Source organism: Nannospalax galili, unplaced genomic scaffold (genome assembly GCF_000622305.1).
Source record: "Nannospalax galili isolate Female #2095 unplaced genomic scaffold, S.galili_v1.0 scaffold690, whole genome shotgun sequence".
Lineage (NCBI taxonomy): Eukaryota > Metazoa > Chordata > Mammalia > Rodentia > Spalacidae > Nannospalax > Nannospalax galili.
In genome coordinates, this window is record NW_008329288.1 from 2,994,755 (window position 1) to 3,012,271 (window position 17,517).

General features: G+C 38.9%; 1 pseudogene; it reads left to right on the plus strand.

Annotated features, from left to right (window-relative positions):
- The first annotated feature begins 13,910 nt into the window (after nucleotides 1-13,910).
- Nucleotides 13,911-17,516, plus strand: LOC108490951 (annotated as a pseudogene).
- The last annotated feature ends 1 nt before the right edge of the window (nucleotide 17,517 follows it).

Sequence of the window (17,517 nt, forward strand, 5' to 3'; positions counted from 1 at the left end):
AGGACAGATGGGGCAACAGGGAGACCCTGTCTCAAAAAGAAAAAAAAAAAAAAAAGAAAGTCCCAGCCTTGATACAACTAGTTATAAACAGAGGCTTCAGTTTGCTGAAGACTGAATTGATGATTAGAATGGCCTGAAGAACAGGCTCCAGAGACCTCATCAGACAACTGCAGGGTGGCTTTGCTCTCCAATGCTCAGTGGCTTACAGAAGGGAGAAGCAGAATGGGGAAATGGTTAATTAAAATTTCTCAAAGTTGTTTTGTTTAAAGGAAAATTCAAAAGGAATATATGGTAATGGAAGAAATGAGTTAATCTCAGTACCTAGTCACACAAGCTGCAGACAATCTTTGGTTGAAAGTAATAATTCATTTACTTACCCATTTAATAAACATTTGTTGGAGTCAATTAACTGTTGGGTGCTCATTTTTCTAACACTTTATTCAACATGTTGTACATCCTTTTCAACACCAAATTATTCAACATGTGTTATCACAATGCTTACTATGTGCAAGGCACAGTGCTACATGCTGAGGATATTTATATACAGGTATGGTGCCTAACCTTAAAGAATTTACAGTTAAATAGGTCAGAGATGTATAACCCCATCTCAAAGAGTAAGGTAGAAAATATCAGTGCACACAGGAAACAGGCAGCAGAGGTATGTTCATACTGCTCTAGTGGCCCCGAGAAGGGGTCCAATACTTCTGGGTCTCAGAAGGCTTCACCATATATAACATAGATTAGAACAGCTAGGTGCCTACCAAGTAAAAAAGAGTAGAAAGGTGGGACCCACTGAGTGCATTCACAAAACAACCAACCATGAAAAAGAAATGGTAACAGGGATTCTGTGTCGCTGACAAGTACACATGCACCCAGAAGACAGGGCTATTATTACCTGTAGTGACCTGAGACAATGAAGAGGAGCAAGTGTCCATGGTAACGGCTGAGACTGCTATGATAAGAGGGTTCCAAGAAGGATAGAGTAATGCTGGGAACAGGAGCCCATGCTTGAAATCCAAGTACTTGGGAGACAGATGCAGAGGATGAATTCTAGGACAACTTTGGCTACAGTTAGACACTGCTAGAAGTGAGAGAGACAGGGAACCACCCAGAAAAGCTGACTCTGTCCAGCCATGGGACCAAGCAAGGAACAGCCAAACAACAAGCCCACTCCAACTAAGCACTTCAGAGAACACTACAGCCTTACCCATTCCTATTAGCCAAGAGTATGGGGGAACCTAGGCTTCTACCAGTACCTGTAGGTACATTTTGTGTACCTACCTACATGAGGTACATTTTGTGCCCCTGTTTTGGTGTCTGAGAACTTCAAAATGAAGCCAGGCCTTTTACCTCCTTCCAGTAGTAATGAGCACCCCACCTCATGACCAAGGTGCCAGAAGAGAGGCATTTAGAAGGTCCATTCTCCCTCCCATATGGCTGTCAATACAGGCCTAATCAGAACATGCACTACTCTAACAGTAATGATGTACCTTACCCCCCACCCCAGGGTGTCAGAGAGGGTCCAATAGGAAACCTTCACTTTTACCCTTTGGCACCAGGCATAGTATGTAGAAAATATGACTTCAGAATATGCTGTCATTTATCTAGACATTTATCCCCATCTTCCTGGCTCAGTGGGGAAGGTTGCTGCCTAGTCTGACAACCTAAGTTTGATAGCCAGAATCCACATGGTGGAAGGAGATAACTGATTTCCAAAAGTTGTCTTCTGACCTCCACACATGCACTCTGAACTCACAGAGATCCATCTGCCTCTACCGCCCTAGTGCTGGGATTAAAGGCGTGTGCCACCATGTCCAGCCTGAAGTTACATTTCTATCCATACAAAAACCTGTACACAATGCCTATGGAAGCCTTATCTAAATAGCAAAAGCCAAAAAATGTGGTGAATATAGGTGAGAAATGGGTATCTCAAAAGGTCACAAATTCCATTTTATTTATATAATATTTTGTAGTGACAAAATTATAAAGATGAAAAAGATATTAAAGATGCACATGAACTAGGTACAATGATGGTGGGGACAGATAGTGTTTTAAGTTTATAGGATAACACAAGATGGAATTATTCTCTATCTGGATTGTGGTGGTGCTTATATGGATAAAAATATGATATACTGACACAGAGAGCTACATATATATTGTGGCAAACTCGCTGTAAACTACATAAAGGACAAACTGTAAGACTCAGGAATTAAGTGGAAGATTGACCTATGTTTCCTGATTCAAGACCTACTCTGTTAGAAACTCTTATTCTCAGGCCCCAGCACTTTACTAAATCTTTTCCTCCACTTCCTAGTAATAAACTAGAACAGGTTCTTCCCAGTTTATAAGAACTGTGCTCAGCCAGAGATAGAAAGGTTCAGACATTGCTAGAAAAAACAGAAACATTATCAGTGACTTTCAAGTTCTTGTCCTGTTATCAAGTCCTTATCTGTTACACAGATTGAGGTCACTGTGTAGCAATTTCCTCTGAACTAAAACATTCAAGCCTGGAGAGAAGATCTTCAAGACTTAGTAAGAGCTAAAAACTCCAGAAATTCTGGGGTGGCTTATTAAGACTTGGGATATTCTAAAGGGATGCTCATTAAGCCTCACGGAATTCTGAAGGGCTCTTGAGGACTCTGGAAGGAAACAGCTCAGAACTTTCAGGAAGTTCCTGAAACTTAACAGATGCACAAGACCCTCCTTCCCCATATAAGGAGCAAGAGCTGCTGAGGGGACCCAGGCCAGCACAGCTACCTGAAGACTCTGAACTGTGGAGCTGCCTGCAAGTCATGCACTGAGCTTCAGGGATCCAGTCTACTGTCATATCATCCTGAACATGCCTAATGTCATTTGAGTCTTTCCTGCCTCTGTAAGGAACCTATACTCTTATAAATGATCCCAATAAACTCACTTGTTCTCCAAGCTGAGCTTGGGTGGTATCTTTACTTTGGTCTGTCGTTGGTTTCCTATCTGGGAGTAGATGTCTGTGTTGCATCTGTCCAGGCAAGCACCACACAACAGAGTAAACTTGAAGGCACCCCTCCAAAAAATTATCTCTTTGAAAATCCAATAGGCTGAACAGATGAACTATGAGTTAATACACAGTCTAGCTGATTAAAAAGTCTTTAAAAAAAATCAAAGCTGAAATTGCTTATTAAATCTTCCAGCAAATCAACACTTGCTCCATAGTAGGAATAATCAAATTCAACCTAACGAGACCAACCTTACTCTGAGATAAAGAATAATTTTTCATGAAGAATTTTTTGTTTTTAGTCAAAACAAGGGAGGCTGTAGAAAGTATTAGGTTTTGATAGAAAATGATGCATTGTCTACACCCCTCCAAAATTATCTGATTTTAGTCTGTGGTTTTCTGATTTCACAAATCTGTACGTCACAGAAAACAGTAGAAAAGATGAAACTTTTGCCTCCTTTTGTACATTCAACATTTATTAATATAAATTTGGGTATTGGGCTGGAGAGCTGGTGCAGCCATTAAAGGCGTAGGCACACAATCAAAAAGACAAATTTGGGTATTTTTCACTTTTACTTGAAATAAGGTACAATATCTATTTACCTTGTTAATTAAATAAAATCTTTTAACACATATTCTGTGAGTTTTCACTATGAGTTATGAATCTATCTTTTCCTAAAATTTATCTTTTAATATAAACAATTATCAGGTAGGGCAGAAAACCTAAGTGCTAAATAGTTATAACAGATCTCTCTTTGAGAGATCAGGTAGGTTTTCATAGAGTTGGTGGTAGTAGCACTTTGCTTCAAAGGAAGTGTTTAAGGCTGAAAATTCAAAGGGCATTTCACTCAAACAAAAGCCAGTTAATCCTAAGGAACACTCCTGCCAACGGACCTAAATGCAATTAGTGAACTCACAGCTTCCTAGAGTCCCAAGGAGAGGCTATCAACCCTAAGAGATTTATATAGGGGCAATACCTAACTTAAACCCATCTCAGCAAGATTTCTAGTCCCAACTGCAGAGATAAGGCTCTCGGCAAGCACAGAAGCACGAGGCATGATGGGAACTGGAACAAAGCAAGAAGTGTCCCGAAAAGAACATCACATATAGCAAAGCTACATTACCTACTATACAATAGTCTAAACAAATTCCCTACCCCTGCTGCCTCAGTGGGCCAAGTACATAGTAATACAAGGGCCAACTACATCTTACTTCTAGAGACAAACTAATTCATGAAAAGCTATTCATCTATATATTTACATTTTGCCAATGGTCAAGAGGAAGAGACAGTAGATAGGGGGTTAAAAAAATGGAAAACAGAAAATACATATTGAATGAGAAATGTCTCCCATAGGCTCAAGTATTTGAACACCTGGTATATGGGCCCAGGTGGTGATGCTATCTGGGGTGGTCATGGGATCTTTAGGAGGTACAGTCTTGCTGGAGGAAGCATGTAACTGGGGGTGGGGCCTTGGAGAGTTCATAGCCTCACTGACTTCCAGTCCGCTCTCTCTGCTTCCTGTTGCCATTGGAGACGTGAACTCTTAGAGCCTTTGTCTCTTCCCTCCATGCCTACTGCTTGCTGCCATATCTTCCCACCATGATGGATCTTATCCCTCTGGTACTGCAAGTCAAAATAAACTCTTCCTTCTATAAACTGCACTGGTCATTGTATTTTATCACAGCAACAGAAAAGCAACTAATACAATGAGCATCAACTGTCTCCAGCTATCACCATTTGTCTGTGTCAAATCACTTTCCTTGATCAATGGATTTTTCCAGGCTGAGCCACTACACATAAATCTACTAAGGTAACAATACCACCAACCATTTTCAGGAATCTATGTTGCTCATTTCAGGAATCTAAGCTACTCATTCCCGTTGTTAGTTCAAGCTCCAACTCTGTTCTGCTTCAAACCCTTCCTTCCCTGTCTACCACTGTTAATCCCAGTCTCAGTACTGCTCCTTGCTGTGTCTGTGTAATCCCCCTCCCTCCCGCCAATCTATTGCCCCTGACCGAAGTTACTTACAAGAATAAGGAGTTACTGCTGCATGGCAAGACTGCCTGACTCCAGTTCCCAAAAGACAGTTGTATCACAGTCAAGTACTTAATGTATACAATACAAAGTCCTAATGAATGACAGAAAAAGATGTTCTTGGTACCTTTATGACAAATGCTTTGAACTCCTTATAGAAAATTTGTGCCCACCTGGGAATACAAGGTTGGTTTGGCCTCCTTTGACTGAACCATAACTCAATCTTGGCAATTCAATAAGGTAGGTGGATCTCATTAGATGAGGGTATCTACAGCTTTGAACCAGGAAGGATTTAAGCATAGGAGTCATCTAACCCTCAGATTGAGCAAGAAAGAGGGTAGGATGATTTGCAATTTAAATGGCACACCCATCTATTTGGCACACTCTCTTCCCTTGATCTTCAATGTAGGATGGAGCAAGGAGTAAAAATAAATAACCAAATGCTATGTCATCATAACCTAGGGACATAGAAAACTTCTCAGGCAGTAATATAAAAGGCCACACTGGATGTACTGGTGGTCCTATGCCGAACTAGCTCAGTTTCAGCTAAGATATGCCGAAACAGAAAGGATTCCAGGTACAGTCAATGTAAGGGAGAAGGCCTTGCCCCTTGGATTATTAAAGAACTACTACAATGATTGTGTAGGATTATTCACATCTGTATGACAGAGGACATATAATAGTGCTGAGCATAATGATACTAATTCTGGTATCAGTGCAAAATATTTACTGTACTTACTGTGTGCCAGGCACTAGGCTAACTGCTGTACATGTGCTGTCTCACTGATTTCTCAGAACTCTATGAAGTTCTATTATTCCCATTTTTTGCAGGTAATACAACTGAGGCTCAGAGAGCTTAAAGTCATACAGCTGACACACAGTATGATAGGATTTGAACTGTGATCACAATCCTAACCTTTGAAAAGAAGGAACTTTGATAATTTTTCAATTTCTAGAGATTCTATTCAGAGGGAAGACAGAACTGTAAATGATTTTTACCATCTCTGGACTGAATGACATAAATATTCTCGTATCCCCATTTCATCCAAAGATTTCAAAACTGCTCTCACTAAATTACAATCTTGTCCTTTTCATGATTTCTACCCTAATGTTCTCTATGGTTTTTCAACCTTGACTTCTCAACTTTTATAGGCCTGGGAATTCACCAGATACTCTTCATAAAACCAGGTGATGAGGTGCCTCTTTGATTATTCAGGGTGTGTTATGTTAGGGAGCCTCCAAACAGACCCAGTCTCTGGAATGAGCCTAATTTCTATAACTGGCCTTTCTTATATAAAGATCACAAAATTTGTAACCTCTGGCTCTAGTCATCACCTAACAATAACTGTATCAGAAGCTCCAAAGCTGTGGATTAACCCTCTCATGCAAACCTTTTTAGATGGGGGTAGAGGGAGTATAAAGAGAATAGTTATCATAAGGTGATCCATATGATTCCCACACACCTGTCCCCAGGATTCAGTATTTTTAAGCTTTTATTACATTTATTTGAATTGCTTTTTTTGGGGGGGGGCTCTATTTAGTTGAATTAAGGTGATTCTCAAGACATAATTTTAGTTCATTCATATATACCTTAGTATCTACCTCCATACAGAACTTCTCTTTTTCACTGTTAGCTTCTTTTTCTGTTTTGTTTTGCAGTGCTAGGGCTAGGACCCAGGGCCTTGTACACCCTAGGTAAGTGCCCTACCACTGTGCTCCATCTTGAGCCAGATATCTTCTTGTATGTAACTATAATGTCATCATCATACCTCACAAAATGAGTAACTAGGACTCTACTCAAGTTCTTGAGATTCAAAGTTACTTTTTTCAAGACTTTCTCATGTCAAGATCCAAAGTCTACATGTCACATTCAGTGGTTACCTCTATAAAATATTTTCATCTAGAAGCATCTCCTCACTTAAAAAAATTACGCTATTAACTTTCTTTAGAAATGGCATGTTTTCCTACAGAATGACCCAGGCTCTAGATTTCTGTTTCCTCACAGTATAATTTGTTTCTACTTATTGGAAATAGAGTACTCAAGGCTTTTCTCTGTATAGTTTCATCATCTAGATCAGAACATGACTCAAGTAACCATTTTCTCAGTCATTTAAAGGACAGCATATAACTAAGGCCCATTCTAGATGAATAAAAGTTAATTTATTACATAAAATAGATGCTGAGAGTTTTAGGACTCACAATTCATTATATGTAATAACTTTTGCTTTGTTTTAGACAGTGTCTCACTACATACATGAGGGTGGTCTTAAATTCAGAGATTCTCCTGCCTCTGCCTCCTGCTGGAATTAAAGGCATGCATGACTATGCCTAGCATGATTTTTACTCATCTAGAATGGTCTCACGTCAAGATCAATATGCCATCCTTAAGTTTTCTTCCAGAACCTGGATTAAAAAAAGGCTGACTCTATTTAGTTACAACCTTCTTTTTGTTGTTTGTTGTAGAAATACTTCATGGAAGGCCTTGTACACTTTGGTTTGCTTCTCTGTCCTTTTGTGATGCTAGGAGGATTAGGAGATTGGGACGATGACTTTATGTAATACTAGGGTGGCCCATTAGAGTGCAATAGATGTTTGAGCCTGGGGGGGAGGCATTTGGCCAAGATTCCAGCTTGGGGCCTGGAAGAAATGACTCATGGCACACCACCAAATACTTTAATCAAAAAGCATCAATTTCATGTGTCTGACTGACTGGTATACCCCTTTACTATTGGTCAGCAATACTGAGAGCAAGAGATGGACCATTCACTTCTACCTTGAGAGGCTTAGAAATATACAGCAACAAATTTAAATTTTTTACCCAACAGAAAGGGCTGAACATGCTTGTTATACGTTTGCTTTCGTCTTTCCCTGTAAAATTTCCAAATCTTGAAAGTGTTTGTTTTTTTTTTTTTTTTCTGGTCTGGGAAACCTGAGAAGAGAATACCTAAAATCATAAACAGTTTACCACACTTAAAAGATAAACCACAAGAAATGTTTCTAAAAATGTAATACAGAAAAATGGTACCTGCTACTTCTTGTATCATGACTTAAATGGTTAACAGAATGAAGTTTCTATCTAGTCTCTGCTCCTAGGGGGTGGTCAATAAAGTTGTTGACAGTGGTATTCCTGCCCATCATAAAAAGGCGAAAAAGGTAAGGGTGCGGCCTGGATAATTAAGTAATATACTGCAATATAAGGGAGAAAGCAGACGTTTCCTAAATCAAAGCAACTGGAACAAGCTCACTCAGGTTGGACTGGCTAGGAAAATGTGTCACACATACTTCTGATGTGTTATTACAAGAAAGCTGGTACAAGACCATCCCTGGTTACTACCATAATCCTAAACTTGCCCCTACCATATATGTAGCTCTATCTCTTCGCATGGATTCTGAAAGCTAATAAAGGTCATTTCTGGGTAACAGCTAATGCTAAGTTTTTACTGGTTGTGCCCCTCTTGCTGAATTCATGCCTATACATCCTTCTGTTCTGCCTTCCTAGTCCACTGTGACATGATTAGTGTACGTTACCGAAGGAACATGTTACATCCTTATCTCTGACAGGTAAAACCTACCAATAGTCTATACTTCAGCGAGAAAAGCAAATGAAGTACAAAATGTGGGAGCAGGGTCAAAAGCGAAAACATGTAAATAATAGAATGTTAGAGATATGCTGGAAGTCATTTTGTATAATCCTCCTACTTTACAGAAAACAATTAACCAGAGAGATTCTTTGCCCTAAGTTACAATGGGAAACAAAGAAAAGTGATTACTGATCGATTCCTCTGAGGAATATTACTTTTGGTAAAACTACTAATCATGAAAAATTACCACTGACTTTTAAGAAATTCTGGTCTTTGTTTTGGTCAGACAGTATCTGTACAGGGCTGGGGAAGTCCTAGAAAAGGGTTCACTGTGATTTTATTCAACTACTGGAGCCCCAATGTACTGATTACTAAGAGAGAGGATCATGTAACCATCAGGGGTTCACAGATAAGGCAGTTCTGTTATGTAGACCTAAGAGTCCAGAGGCTTGTAGGACTATGTTTAAATGTTTACTTGGAACATTTATACTTAAGCACTAACTCCTTTTATGCACAAGTTAACGTTTGCAATTATGTTCTGTGTTGGGCATTCTGCTGAAAGCAACAAAAAAGAACACAGGAAAAAAGGGGGAAAGTTTGTTCATTCATTTAATAAATATTTACCGAAGGCTTAAGTATCAGACACAGCCTTAATGGGGGATATATAATAGAATTGTATCAATAAAAGCAAAATTCCCCTTCTTCAGAAAGTATACAATCCAATGGAGGGGAAAAAAACACATATTTAAATAAAATAAATAGTATGCTACACAGCTTTAAGTATCATGAAGAAAAAATAAGGGTATAGGAAGTACCGCAGTAAGGGGGTGAGTGGGAAGGCTGCATTTTGAAATAGCATGGTTGGGGAGGCCTCCTGGTAAACTACATTAGAACAAAGCCCTGAAGGAGGGAAGGAGGTAAACAAAATGTTGTCAAAGGAAGAAATATCTTCAGGCACGGCAAATAAAACAGTCTTGAAGGAAGTATCCTTGGAATATCTAAGGAAGAACCAGGTCAGTGTGGTAGAGCAGAGTGAGCCAGGAGGGAAGTAGCAGGAGATAAGGCCTTAGATGTAATCAGTCACATTTTGTGGGGCCCTGTACTACCTGTAAGGACTCCAGCCTTTGCTGAGTAAAATGAACTGAAAAAGGAGGGTTTGAGTGGCGAGTGGTACGATTTTACTTACTCTGAAAGAACTGCTCTGGCTGCCTTGCTGTGAGCAGCATATAAGCTGCAGGCATACAGAAGCAAAAAATAATAATAATAATAAAACCAAACAAAAAAACCAAAACAGACACCCCCCCCCAAAAAAAAACAACAAGGAGCCTATTGCAATAACTCAGGTGAGACACAATAACAACTTGGATCAGTGCTACTGTAATGGACCAAGCACTAAAAAAATAGGGTGAAGTCAACAAAGGCTAAATACAGCTTGCATAGGAGAGGAGTGAAGAGGGACTCCACAATTTTTCATCAAAGTAAATAGATGGAATTGTTGTTTACTGAGATGGATCAGAGTAAAGTACATTTATTGTTAATTCATTTTATTATTTTTAAAATATTTTATTATTTTATGTGTACAAGTGTATTGCCTGCATGTGAGTACACCCATGTCGTGCAATGCTGCAGAGGTCAGAAGAGGGTTTTGGAGTCCCCTGGAACTGGAGTTAAGGACGGTTCATAGCTGCCATGTGGGTGCTGGAAATCAAAACCGGGTCCTCTGCTCTTAACTGCTGAGCCATCTCTCCAGCCCCTGTTAATTCATTTTAAATGGACTGGGGTGTGGTGTAGTGGTGGTGATGTGTGTATGTGTATTTGTGAGGGGTGGAGATCAGAAGGTTGCCTTTTAGATGTGCCAAGTTTAAAGCAGAGTGTGATAGCACACACCTATAATTTTGGCACTTGGGAGGTGGAGGACCAGAAATTCAAGGTCATCCTTGGCTACACAGAAAATTCAAGGTCAGCCTAGACTACATGAGATCTGCCTTAAAAAAAGTGACGGGTTAAATTTAGTTGCTATACTGAGAAATATACAAGGTGCAAACAGGGAGCATACTTAAAAAAACTAACACATGGAACACGTCTGGCAGAAGAAACAACAAGAACTATAGATATGCTTTGAAAGCAGAGATATAATCATAATTTGTTAAGAGAGTGGTGAAGGATGAAAGAAAAAGAGGCAAAGATTTCTAGAAAGTTTGGGTCTCAAGAACTATAAAGACAGAACTGCTATTAACTGATACTAGAAAGGATGTGTGGGAAGAGAAAACCTGAGGGAAATCAAGCAATGGGAAATGTAACTGAGGCAATCAGATTCATAAATATGGAGTTTTAGGGAAGAGGTCAGGGGTCAGAGATATAAATTTCAAAGTTGCCCACCTAGCCCATATCTAGATGACATTTAAAGCCAGGAGACTAGAAAAGATTCAGAGAGCAAAGGAAAAGAAAGATGTTGAATAAGAGATCCAAGGACTGGGTCCTGGGCCCAAATATAAATGTGATAGGAGACAGGCTAAAATGAAGGAAACTGAAGTAAAAGCCAGTTGAAGCTACAAGAAAAAAATGTTGGTGTGGAAGTCATGTGATAAGGTACTTAAAAAAAAGATGGATCACTTATATTGCATTCTGCTGATAGTTAGGATGAAGTTTGAAAATGACCATTGGATTCAGCAATTTAGAAGTCACTGTAACTTGAGTTGCTTTTTGGAGAGTCTTGCTATGTAGCTCAGACTGGACTTGAACACTCAAGTCTTCTAGCTCAGCCTCCCTAGTGCTTAGATAACAGGTATGTACCATCACACTCAATTTGAAGAGTATTTTCATTAAAGAGGTAAAGATAGTCTTGTTAAAATGTAATCAACACATTAGCCGGTCTTGGCGACACACGTCTTTAATCCCAGCACTCGGGAGGCAGAGGCAGGTGGATCTCTGTGAGTTCAAGGCCAGCCTGGTCTACATAGAGAGTTCCAGGACAGCTTGGGCTACAGGGAGACTCTGTCTCAAAAAGATGAAAAACAAAAACAAAAAACAAACAAACAAAAAAAACAGTCAAAGCTCAGACTGGACTTGAACACTCAAGTCTTCTAGCTCAGCCTCCCTAGTGCTTAGATAACAGGTATGTACCATCACACTCAATTTGAAGAGTATTTTCATTAAAGAGGTAAAGATAGTCTTGTTAAAATGTAATCAACACATTAGCCGGTCTTGGCGACACACGTCTTTAATCCCAGCACTCAGGAGGCAGAGGCAGGTGGATCTCTGTGAGTTCAAGGCCAGCCTGGTCTACATAGAGAGTTCCAGGACAGCTTGGGCTACAGGGAGACTCTGTCTCAAAAAGAGCGAAAAAAAAAAAAAAGTAATCAACACATTATGAGGAGGAGGGCAGTAAGTACTGATAACTCAGAAATTTTGCTTAAAGGGAAGCAAAGAAGTTTGGTAGTAGCTGAAAAGGGATGTGAAGTGAATCAAGATTTTTTTAACTTGGCTGGTTTTTAATATGGAACAAATTACAACAGGTTTGAATACAGACAGGAATATTGTAGTAGTCAGGGAAAAATTAGTATTGTAGAAAGGAGAAGTACAGAGGTAATGTCTTTCAGGACATGGAAGGGAAGTCAATCTATTCCCAGGATGGGATAGACTAAGATGGGAGAAGTCCTACATTACAGCACTGAATGGGTGCAAGTGTAGATATGGTGGGCACTCCCTTTTTCACTGTTTTTTAATGGATACAGAATGCATTGTCACAATGAGGTGAGGTAATGCTTATAGGAGACATGAAGACAGTAAACAATCCAGCTAAGTCAGTGTTCATTCTTATTAATTTCTTTTCCATTAAAATGCCTGCCATTTATCTTATTTATGTATGTATGTATGTATGTATGTATGTATGTATTCATTCATTCATTCATTCATTCACCATTCAGAAGGTTGCCTTTTAGATGTGTCAAGTTTTTTTTTGTTTGTTTAAAAAAAATTTTTTTTAAGGGGTATGAGTTTATTGCGTGCATGTGAGTGCACCTGTGTTGTGCAATGCCACGGAGGTCAGAAGAAGGTGTCGGATTCCCTTGGAACTGGAGTTAAGAACGATTCATAGCTGCCATGTGGATGCTGGGAATTGAACCCAGGTCCTCTGCAAGAACAGTCAATGCTCTTAACAGCAGAGCCATCTCTCCAGCCCTGGATGTGCCAAGTTTAAAGCTGAGTGTGACAGCATACACCTATAATTCTGGCACTGACTCATTCATTGACTTTTTTATTCTGTACTAGGATCAAACTCCTAGCCTTACATGTGCTAAGCAAACACTCTTACTCTTATCAATGAGCTACATCCCTAGCCACACCCTACTTTCAATTCTGAGCCCAAATTTAGTCCTATTTCCCTCACCCCGAAACCTTGCTCCAGAAATCAAAACTCTATCTTATTTAGGTTCAGTTTTGTTTTTTTTTTCTTTTATCCTCTTCTTTCTTAAAGGTACTTGGTAATCTAGAAAGCTGGTTAAATCTCATCATGTAAATTCTGACTCCATATACTTGTAAATTCAGGGGAGAAAACCCCCACAAACCTTGAGGACCATATTTTTCCCCCAAAGCACTACCAACCACACTACCATCACACAGGGCCATGTGACTCAAACTTCTTTGGAAGACATTACTTCTCTCAGCATTCTCTAACTCCACAAAGACAAACCTTTAGACATGGTTAACATATAACCAAATTACAGTGCAAGAGTATTTTCATTCTTGAAATCTATATTCACAGACACAACCCAAAACTCTTAAAAAGTTTTCTAATCATATTTGGTGGCCTATTCCCATCATCACTCTATTAACTTGAGATTAGACAAGTCAAATCACCTGTTTCACAAAACCAAACTGCACACCTTTAGTCCCAGCACTCGGGAGGCAGAGGCAGGCGGACCTTTTGGAGGTCAAGGCTAGCCTGGTCTACATAGTGAGTCTAGGCCAGCTGGGGCTACAGGGAGACTCTGCCTCAAAAAAAATTCCCCTCCCCCTAAAAAAAAAAGTTTTAAAAAGTAAAGCAAAAAAACTTGTGTTAAGACCAAAGAAACAAATAAATAAAAGCCAATACATCTTACCCTAGAAAAATAAAGTTGCTTTAACACATAAAAACCGGTAAAAACAACTTTATTTTTTAAAGACAGGAGGCTGAAGCAGGAACACTTGGGCTATGTGGCAAGATCCTGGTTCAAAACACCAAAAAGAAGAAAAAAAGAGAGGAAAAAAAAGAACACAATATAATCTTACAGAAAAAAACGTTAGGCTGGGTATGGTGGCACATGCTTTTAATCCCAGTACTCAGGAGGCAGAGGCAGGTGGATCTCTGTGAGCTCAAGGCCAGCCTGGTCTACACAGCAAGTTCCAGGCCAGCCAGGAATACACAGTGAGACTCTGTCTCAAAAGAAAAAAAGAAAAGCCATTTTCTTTCTGGAAACTCAAAACTTCTCCAGGATAATACCACTCAATAAACTAATAATAAAAGGAAAATTCATTAAATTTGATAAATGGCATAAGAATTGAAAATTCTTTGTTTCTAAGATCAGAAACAAGATAAGGATGCCAATTTTGCCATTTTTATACAACTTTGTGCAAGATGTTCTAATAGGTAATTAGACAAGAAAAATAAAGGGCTGAATTGGAAAGAAAGAAGTCAAATTCTACTTGAAGTTGACAAGATCAAACACATAAAAGAAATTCTAGCCTAGAGCTGTTAAGATGACTCAGTGGATAAAAGTGTTTGGTGAACTAGCCTGACAATCTGCATTTGATCCCCGGATCCCACAGTGGAAGGAAAGAACTGATTCTTGAAAGCTCACCTATGACCTCTACACATGTGTGCATTAATACCCACATACCTGCGGTCACACATACACACAGAGACACAGACACACACAAACACACAGACACACACAGAGCAAGTAAAATAAAAAATAAAAATAAATCCTGGGCCGGGAATGTAGCTTGGTTGTTAGAGTGCTTGCCTAGCATTCATGAATCCTTGTGTTTAACCTCCAGCACTGCATAAACCAGGTGTGGTGGTGCATGCCTATAATCTAACACTCAGGAAGTAGACACAGGATCTCAGGAGTTCAAGTTTGTCCTTGGCTACACGAGTTTGAGGTCAGTCTCAAGGGAAACAGAAAGAAAGAGAGAAAGCAATTTAATTTACAATAAGATCAAAAATAATAAAGCACTTAAGAATGAATTTAGTAAAAGTTTTGCACTCTGCTGAACAAAATTAAAGATGTACATAAACGGGAAGACATCCCATATTCATGGGTCAGAAGGTAACTGTCCTGACTAATTAACAACTTAGTATGTTCCCTATCAGAATTCACCTGGCTTTTTTTTTTTTGTAGGAAAGTGACCTTAAAATTAGTATGAAACTGTATGGACTGAGAAGAAAAGTAAAATTATCTGCAAAAAGAACAACGAAGTTGGATGACTCACACTTGCCAACTTCAAAGCTTACTGCAACCTATGGTATTTCAGAAATATTGCAGATAGACCAATAGAGGAATGGATTAGAAATGAAATTTCACAACTAAATTCTGACATTTATGGTCAATTCAATGGATCAAATAATAGTCTTTTACAAGTGGTAGTGGGGCACTAGTTATCTACATGTGAAAGAATGAAATTGGAAAACATTAACTCAAAATGGATCATAGCCTAAACATAAATTCAACACTACTAAGAGTCTTAACACATAGGAATAAATATTTGTGACCTTAGATTAGATAAATTTTGAAAGATTACAATGAAAGCACAAACTACAAAATTGGATTCATAAATTGGATTTCATTAAATTTAAGTTTGGGCTACAAATGCATGCCTTTAATCTGAGGACTCAGGAGGCAGTGATGGGTGGATCTCTATGAGACTGAGGTCAGCCTGGCCTACATAGAGTTCTGGGTCAGTTGGGATTACAAAAAAACCCTATCTCAAAATATAATAAATAAATAAATAAATAAAACAAAATGGGAAAAAAATCTCCAGAATGGGAGAAAACATTCAATGATTATATACCTGATAAAAGACTCATATATAGGACATATAGAGAACTCTTCTAACTCAGTAACAAAAGACTACCCAATTATGAAGTCGGCTAAGTATCTGAAAAAACTTCTCCAAAAGACATACCCAAAGTGACCAACAGGAATATGAAAAAATGATCAACATTAATAGCTATCAATAAAATGCAAATTAAAACTGCAATGAAATACCACTTCACAACCACCTGTGTAAGACAAGTAAGCATAAGGGAAGCACTGGCAAAGATGTGAAGCCCTCTGAACCTTCATACACTCCTAGTGGGAATACAAAATGGCGCAATAACTTTGGAAAACATTATGGCTTCTCATCCTGTAAACAACTGCTCACAGCAGTATACATAATAACCAAGAAGGGGAAACAATCCAAATATCTATCACTGGATAAATATGGCTTAATCCACAGGATGCTGTTCAACAATGAAAAGCAATGAAGCATTGATACATTCTATAAGGATAAATCTTGAAACCATTAGCCTAAATGAAACAACTCACTCACAAAGGAGTTCATATTGTACATTTCATTTATAAGTCACAAATACAAACAGATCAGTGGTTACCTAGGGTTGGGAAGGAAGAATGGGGAGTGACCGCTACTGAGTATGGGGTTCCGTTTGTTTTATTTTTACATTTTTAACTAATAGAAAACATGCAGGAGCTGGGTCTCGTGGAGATAGCTCTCATGAGGCAAAGGAGCCATGTATTGTCCGCAGTGCTTCATAGCAAACCATACAGTCAGGACAGCTAAAAGTGACGTCAAACCAAAGGGCAGGAAGACTGTTTAAGCCTTCTTTGTGCAATATAGAGAAGACCATAAGACGAAAAACCGGAGATTTCTATCAGTATTGCAGAATTTCCAAAAAAATGCTCTGAGAAGTGGAAGACAATATCTGGGAAAGAGAAACTTAAATTTGAAGAAATGACAAAGGTGGATAAAGCACCCTGTGACTGGAAAATGAAGGAGTACAGACCAGCTACAAGAGGCAAGAAGGAAAAGGATCCCGATGCTCCCAAAGACACTTGTCTGGATTCTTCTTGTTTTGTTCAGAATTCTGATCCAAGATCAAATCCACAAATCCCGGCATCTCCATTGGAGATGTGGCTTAAAAAAGAAAGTTGGGTGAGATGCAAACTAGCTTAAATTGTAGGGAAAGGCAGCCATACCTCACAAAGGTGCTAAGGTAGAAGGATGCCAAAGATGTTGCTGAGTACAAGTCTAAAGGTAAGTTTGATATTGCAAAGGATGACACTAAAGTTGCCCATAAGAGGTGGAAGAGGAAGATTTGGGGGGGGGTGGTGGTCTTATTTATTTATTTATTTATTTACTGAGATGGTCTCATGTGGCTGATCCTAGCTTTGAACTCCTAATCCTCCTTACCTCATCCTCACAAGTGCTGGGATTATAGGCATGCATGACATGCCTGCTAAAAAACTGTTTCTCTGTCTCCTTGTAAATACAGAGAACAGGGGAGCACTATGACCAACACATCTCTTTTTTGAGCTATTACCTCATTAGGTTTAATCACAAAATATAATCACAGTCATATTGCAGTGGTTTACAAGTGCACATGGGTGTCAAGATCTCTAAAACTGTATCAAAGTTGTACATATTTCTAAACATCTTAAAAATAAAAAGGTACTCGTGTTTTCATTACTTTGCACTTTGCTATTGGTATAATGCAGTATTTGAAGATGTTTCTGGCATTTTGTTTTTAGTTTGTAAGTTCGCATTAATATGGTTATTGGTATAAACCCTGTGTTGCCAACTGTACATATCTTTGGTTTATAAAGAGAACAAAACAGCCAAGACAAACTCTTGATGCTTCTTGATTAGTGTGGGGAAGATGAATGTT